This window comes from Mus musculus, chromosome 7, assembly GCF_000001635.26.
Source record: "Mus musculus strain C57BL/6J chromosome 7, GRCm38.p6 C57BL/6J".
NCBI classification, from domain to species: domain Eukaryota; kingdom Metazoa; phylum Chordata; class Mammalia; order Rodentia; family Muridae; genus Mus; species Mus musculus.
In genome coordinates this window covers 6,945,734-6,953,789 of record NC_000073.6, presented here as the reverse complement: position 1 = coordinate 6,953,789, position 8,056 = coordinate 6,945,734, and the positions used below count along the sequence as shown (strand labels likewise).

The window sequence follows — 8,056 nt, the reverse complement described above, 5'->3', positions numbered from 1 at the left end:
AATTTACATTTTTTTAAAAGGGGCTTTGAAGTAGAAGGAAGACCCCTAAGGGAGAGGGAAGACCTTATTGGGATAGCAGATACATGTAAAAGTTTGTTTGCTTGTTTTTAAAGATTTATTTATTTTATGTATGAGTACACTGTTTCTGTGTTCCAACACACCAGAAGAAGGAGTTGGATTGAATTACAGATGGTTGTGAGCCACCATGTGGTTGCTGGGATTTGAACTCAGGACCTCTGGAAGAATAGTCAGTGCTCTTAACCACTGAGCCATCTCTCCAGCCCCAGGTTCGTGTTTTTTATTTGTTTGTTCGTTCATTCGTTTGTTTGTTGTTGTTGTTGTTGTTGTTTAATGAGAAAGGGTTTCTCTGTGTAGCCCTGGCTGTTCTTGAACTCACTCTGTAGACCAGGCTGGCCTTGAATTCAGAAATCCACCTGCTCGGATTAAAGGCATGTGCCACCACTGCCTCGCTCCCAGGTTTGTTTTTGTAAGGATCACATGAAGTTGAGAAAGAAAAGTAGTGGGAAGGATAGGGAAGAAACTGGAGGTGAGGGAAACCAGGTTGGATTTGATTGAACTATGCTCTATACATACATATATATGAGAGTCTCAAAACAATAAAAAGATAAATGGAGCAAAAATGATCAAGCTCATTATAAGCCTCTATGAATGTCATAATGACAGAGCATTCTGGGTCAGAAGTCTACAAAAGGAGCTAACTGCATGGCAGCCTCCCTCAACACTTTTAGGAATTGAATTTAGGATCTCTGCTCCCTCCTGTCAGCCTCCGGTCAGCCCTGCTGCTCGCTCCAGTCGGCCCTGCTCACTCGCTCAGTCCTTGCTCACTCAGGCCCAAAGGTTTTTTATTATTATAAATAAGTACATTGTAGCTGTCTTCAGACGTTCCAGAAGAGGGTGTCAGATCTCATTACCGGTGGTTGTGAGCAACCTTGTGGTTGTTGGGATTTGAACTCAGGACCTTCGGAAGAGCAGTCAGTGCTCTTACCTGCTGAGCCATCTAACCAGCCCGGTTTTTTGTTGTTGTTGTTGTTGTTTGTTTTTGTTTTTTGGGTTTGTTTGTTTGTTTGTTTGTTTGTTTGTTTTTCGAGACAGGGTTTCTCTGTATAGCCCTGGCTGTCCTGGAACTCACTTTGTAGACCAGGCTGGCCTCGAACTCAGAAATCTGCCTGTCTCTGCCTCCCGAGTGCTGGGATTAAAGGCATGCGCCAGCACGCCCGGCTCCCGTTTGTTTTTTGAGACACGATTTTTGTAACTTCCCTGGCTGTTCTGAAACTCACTGTGCAGTCCAGACTGGCCTCCTGACTTTGCCTCCTCCTGCAACACCCCCTCTCCCCCACCCCACCTCCACGTGCTGGGATTCAAAGCTTGGGCTACCTACCACTGCGTCCACCAAGAACCTGCTCTCATTAGGCCTTCTGATATCCTGTATATACACTTAGTAACACAACCTGAATGAAAGCGCTTTACTCACCCAAGTTTCTATTTAGGAATATCACGGCCGTAGAAGGCGGCTCACGGCGGCTCACGGTCCGGCTGCAGGCTCTTAACTAAAGGGTCAAGCACAAAATGTAGTTTAATTTAACCGGTCCTAAGAAAAGCCACACCCACTTCTTGATGCCATCCTCTCCTAGGAAAGGGGAGGAGAGAAAAATGGGGCGGGGTGGGCGGACCTGGGTGGTGATGGAGGTGAACCCCTTTTTCTTAGCACTTGAGAGGCAGAAATAGGCAGATTTCTATGAGTTCAAGGCCGAAGGAGGGAGAGGGAGGGGGAGGGGAAGGGGAGAGAGAGACGGAGACACACACACACAGAGAGAGAGAGACAGAGAGAGACAGAGACAGAGAGAGACAGAGAGATGTTAGACAGAGGGACAGAAACAGAGAGGGAGTTCCAGGACAGTCAGGACTACACAGAGAGATCCTGTCTCCAAAAACCAAAAAGCAAACCAAAACAAAAACAAAAAAAAAGAGGCTGGAGAGATGGCTCCGTGTTTAAGAGCATTTATTGCTCTTCCAGAGGACACCTCAGAAGATCCCAATGTTGGGGGCCCAGCACCTAGTTCATGGGGTTAGGGGTGTTTCACAATTGCCTTGGGAATCTGATTCCTTTTGATGCTCATATAGTCACATATATTGAAAATAAATCCAAGTTGGGTGTGGTGACCTATGCCTTTAATCCCATCACTCAGAAGGAAGAGGCAAGCTTGACAGGTAAGAGAGAAAAGAGGCAGACTACAGAGTGGGGAAAGACTTTCACCAAGTATGAATCCAATAGAATGCTAATATCTAAAATTAATAAGGAAAAAACACAGGTATCAAAAAAACCCAACCCAATTTTTAAAAATGGGGTACCGTTCTAAACAGAGATTTTTCATCATCTTTTTTTTTAAAAGACATTTATTTTTATTCATATGAGTACACTTAGCTGTCTTCAGACACACACCAGAAGAGGGCATCAATCCCATTTCAGAAGGTTGTGAGCCACCATGTGGTTGCTGAGAATTGAACTCAGGACCTCTGAAAGAGCAGCCAGTGCTCTTAACCACTGAGCCACCTCTCCAGCCCAACAAAGAATTTTCAAGAGAGGAATCTCAAATGGTTGAGAAACACTTAAAGAAATGTTCAACATCCTTAGCCATAAGGGAAATGCAAAATAATATAATAATAATAATAATAATAATTTTTAAAAAACAAAACAAAAAACCAGCTTTGAGATTCCATCTTGTACCTGTCAAAATGTCCAGGATTAATAACATAGGGACAACTCGTGTTGGCAAGGGCATGGAGCCAGGGAAATATTCCTTCACTGCTGGTGGCAGTTCAAACTTGTACAGCCACTGTGGACGTCAGTGTGTTGGTCCTCAGGAAAATAGGTATTGATCTACCTTAAGATCCAGTTCTACCGCTCCTGGGCATATACCCAAAAGATGCTCCACCATCCCACAAGGACATGTGCTCCACTGTGTTCATAGCAGTTTTGTTTGTAATAGCCAGAAAATATAAACAACCTAGATGTCACCCAACTGAAGAATGCATGAAGAAGATGTGGTTCATTTACACAACTGATTACGACTCAGCCATCAGGACTGAGGACATTATGAAATTTGCAGGCAAATGGTTGGAACTAGAAACATCATCCTGTATGAGGTAACCCAGACCCAAAAAGACAAAGATGGTATGTATTTGCTTATATATGAATATTAGCTGTTAAGTCAATGATAACCAAGCCATAATCTGTAGAGCCAAAATAGATAGACCTTATTAGGAAAGGGAAATAGAATAGATAGATATGAATGAGGCAGGGGATGGAAGGATTAAGGGGGAAGAAGAAGGGAGAAGGAGTTGTTTGAAGGAATATGGGGAGACAGAGCCCCAAATGGCCATCTCTTACCACTCAACGCAGCTTGAGTATTGCATCTAATTGAGTTGTTGTCCATGGGAATCCCCAAACAACCAGGCTGTTGCCAAGACTCTATAGGTTGCTCTCTACAAACTAGCAGCAACTCCCCATTACTGAAGACAATACATACACAACTCACCCAACGTGGAGAGGTTGAGCTAGTGCCTACATAGAGCCTTCCACCTAGTAGCTTTGACCCAGGAAGATACACTGAACACTATCAAAAGAGAAACATAAACCCCAACCCAACCACAAAACCTTTGACCTAAAATCCATCTTGCCTGAAAAATATGCCAGGACAATGATGGCACAAGGTTTGTGGGAGCCACCAACCAATAACTGATTTGACTTAAGGTCCACTGCATAAGATGGAGCCTATACCTCCAAGACTGCTTGGGTGACTAAGAACCAGAGACTGAGATAACCCAGGGACCTAGGGTGAAACCAAATATTACTGTTCTAAAAACAAGGGGGAAATGTGGTGATAAAAGTATTCCTAATGACATTCTGCTATACTTATAGATCGGTGCCTTACTCAGCCATCATCAGAGAAGCCTCCAGCAGCAGATGGGAACCCCTGCCCACTGAGGCATGTCTATTGGTGTTCTTCATCTCATATTTGGTGAGATCAGATGGATGGGTGTAGCATCTGACATTAGTAGACACAACCTCACAGCAGACTCCCTGATCTGATCCTAGGCTCTCTCAAACTTTCTGCCCCTTCTTCCAAAATGTTCCCCGAGCCTTCGTTTGTCACAGATGTTCCAGATTGTTCTGAGAGTTGTGGTGTGTTGAGTGGGATGTTTCCCATTACCACCCTGAATTTGAGTACTCGGGTTCGAGTAGGTAGCCCTGTTTGGGGAGGCAAGGCCTTCTGGGAGTGAATGTACCATTTGGGGTGGGCTTTGAGGTTTCAAAAGTCATGTGCTAGTTCCGGTGGGCTCTTTATGCTTACTGTTTAAACTTCGAACTGTGAGCTCTCAGCTGCTATTCCAGTCATCTGCTACCTGCTGCATCTGCTCCACCATCACTGATTCCTATCCCTAGGGGATTGTAAGGGTATTAGGAAAACAGATCCCTTCTTCTGCAAGTTGCCTCTGTCTATCATGGTGTTTGACCTCAGCAATAGAGAATAAATACAACAATGGTCCTTTTACATCCTTGCTTATACTGTAGAATAAGCCCATAGACCTGCTGAAGCCAATGACATGGCTCAGTATGTCAGTGTTCTTGCTGACAAGTCTGACACCCTGAGTTCAATCCCTAGGATGCATACGTGTACCTGGTGTCTATACTGTGTCAGGACTCAACCTGCAAGTTTTCATCCGACTTCCACATGTACACAGTTGCAGGAACACACACACACAGAGAGAAGAAAAAAAAAACCATAGTATAGCAAATACATAAACCAGTAACCTAATGTTTACTATCATTGGTGAGCATCACGCAACAGGGCTGGAGACATGTCTCAGTGGCTAAGAGCTGCTCTTCCAGAGGATCTGATGGCCTCATGGAACCCACACACTTGTGACATGCTCTGACAGGAGCAAGTAAGTGAAAAATAATAAATAAATAAATAAATAAATAAATAAATAAATAAATAAATCTTTTGGTTGGTTGGTTGGTTGGTTGGTTGGTTGGTTTTGGTTTTTGGCTTTTGGTTTTTCGAGACAGGATTTCTCTGTGTAGCCCTGGCTGTCCTGGAACTCACTTTGTAGACCAGGTTGGCCTTGAACTCAGAAATCTGCCTGCTTCTGCCTCCCAAGGGCTGGGATTAAAGGAGTGTGCCACCACCGCCCAGCTGTAAAAATAAATCTTAAAACACGTACTGTGTGTTATACATGATCCTCTGTGATGAATAATTGGCAGCATAGTTTGTTTATACCAGATTCACCAATAATGGGCAATTAACCCTCTGCTGAATGCCAAACACCATGCTGGTCACCATCACATAAGATAATAACGGCCCTTCCGGTCCGAGCAGCACCGGGGTAGCTAGGGTGCAGAGTCAGCTGACACCCACCAGCTACCCACAACACCCGCCACGGGATCTTAAGACTTCTGAGGATAGGGATCTGCCCGCGCAGCAGCGCTTTGCCTGAGCATCAGCAGCAGACATCTCCGTTCCGGGACCCCACTGAGTGTATCCTGCACAGGCAGCTGGCCATTTTCCCGGCCAAAGGATAGGGACCTGCCCGGCGTGGGAGCGAGCGCTTTGCCTGAGCATCGGCAGCAGACATCTTGGTTCCAGGACCCTGCCGAGTGTATCCTGCACAGACATCTTGGTTCCAGGACCCCGCCGAGTGTATCCTGCACAGCTCCAGAGAATACCAGATGGCGAAAGGCAAACGTAAGAATCCTACTAACAGAAATCAAGACCACTCACCATCATCAGAACGCAGCACTCTCACCCCACCTAGTCCTGGGCACCCCAACACAACCGAAGAGCTAGACCCGGATTTAAAAGCATATCTCATGATGATGGTAGAGGACATCAAGAAGAACTTTAGTAACTCACTTAAAAAAATACAGGAGAACACTGCTAAAGAGTTACAAGTCCTTAAAGAAAAACAGGAAAACACAACCAAACAGGTAGAAGTCCTTAAAGAAAAACAGGAAAACACATCCAAACAGGTGATGGAAATGAACAAAACCATACTAGACATAAAAAGGGAAGTAGACACAATAAAGAAAACCCAAAGTGAGGCAACGCTGGAGATAGAAACCCTAGGAAAGAAATCTGGAACCATAGATGCGAGCATCAGCAACAGAATACAAGAGATAGAAGAGAGAATCTCAGGTGCAGAAGATTCCATAGAGAACATCGACACAACAGTCAAAGAAAATACAAAATGCAGAAGGATCCTAACTCAAAACATCCAGGAAATACAGGACACAATGAGAAGACCAAACCTACGGATGATAGGAGTTGATGAGAATGAAGATTTTCAACTTAAAGGGCCAGCAAATATATTCAACAAAATTATAGAAGAAAACTTCCCAAACCTAAAGAAAGAAATGCCCATGAACATACAGGAAGCCTACAGAACTACAAATAGACTGGACCAGAAAAGAAATTCCTCCCGACACATAATAATCAGAACAACTAATGCACTAAATAAAGATAGAATATTAAAAGCAGTAAGGGAGAAAGGTCAAGTAACATATAAAGGCAGGCCTATCAGAATTACACCAGACTTTTCACCAGAGACGATGAAAGCCAGAAGAGCCTGGACAGATGTTATACAGACACTAAGAGAACACAAATGCCAGCCCAGGCCAAACTCTCAATTACCATAGATGGAGAAACCAAAGAATTTCACGACAAAACCAAATTTACACATTATCTTTCCATGAATCCAGCCCTTCAAAGGATAATAACAGAAAAAAAACAATACAAGGACAGAAATCAAGCCCTAGAAAAAGCAAGAAAGTAATCCCTCAACAAACCAAAAAGAAGACAGCCACAAGAACAGAATGCCAACTCTAACAACAAAAATAAAAGGAAGAAACATTTACATTTTCCTTAATATCTCTTAATATCAATGGACTCAATTCCCCAATAAAAAGACATAGACTAACAGACTGGCTACACAAACAGGACCCAACATTCTGCTGCTTACAGGAAACCCATCTCAGGGAAAAAAAAGACACTACCTCAGAGTGAAAGGCTGGAAAACAATTTTCCAAGCAAACGGTCTGAAGAAACAAGCTGGAGTAGCCATTCTAATATCTAATAAAATCGACTTCCAACCCAAAGTTATCAAAAAAGACAAGGAGGGACACTTCATATTCATCAAAGGTAAAATCCTCCAAGAGGAACTCTCAATTCTGAATATCTACGCTCCAAATGCAAGGGCAGCCACATTCATTAAAGACACTTTAGTAAAGCTCAAAGCACACATTGCACCTCACACAATAATAGTGGGAGACTTCAACACACCACTTTCATCAATGGACAGATCGTGGAAACAGAAACTAAACAGGGACACAGTGAACCTAACAGAAGTTATGAAACAAATGGACTTAACAGATATCTACAGAACATTTTATTCTAAAACAAAAGGATTTACCTTCTTCTCAGCACCTCACGGGACCTTCTCCAAAATTGACAATATAATTGGTCACAAAACAGGCCTCAAGAGATACAAAAATATTGAAATTGTCCCATGCATCCTATCAGACCACCATGGACTAAGTAAGGCTGATCTTCAATAACAACATGAATAATGGAAAGCCAACATTCACGTGGAAACTGAACAACACTCTTCTCAATGACACCTTGGTCAAGGAAGGAATAAAGAAAGAAATTAAAGACTTTTTAGAGTTTAATGAAAATGAAGCCACAACATACCCAAACCTATGGGACACAAAGAAAGCATTTCTAAGAGGGAAACTCATAGCTCTGAGTGCCTCCAAAAAGAAACTGGAAAGAGCACACACTAGCAGCTTGACAACACATCTAAAAGCTCTAGAAAGAAAGGAAAAAAATTCACCCAAGAGGAGTAAACTGCAGGAAATAATCAAACTCCGGGGTGAAATCAACCAAGTGGAAACAAGAAGAACTATTCAAAGAATTAACCAAACGAGGAGTTGGTTCTTTGAGAAAATCAACAAGATAGATAAACCCTTAGCTAG

At 43.1% G+C, this 8,056-nt stretch overlaps 1 protein-coding gene across 18 annotated transcripts in view; it reads right to left on the bottom strand.

Annotated features, from left to right (window-relative positions):
• Nucleotides 1-8,056, bottom strand: part of Usp29 (ubiquitin specific peptidase 29) — a 236,662-nt gene that overhangs the window by 13,431 nt on the left and 215,175 nt on the right. For all 18 annotated transcript variants that reach the window (XM_017322427.2, XM_017322419.2, XM_017322425.1 and 15 more), the window contains one exon: nucleotides 1,493-1,568. The gene's annotated coding sequence lies outside the window, so the exon portion shown is untranslated. The remainder of the gene's footprint in view (nucleotides 1-1,492; nucleotides 1,569-8,056) is intronic.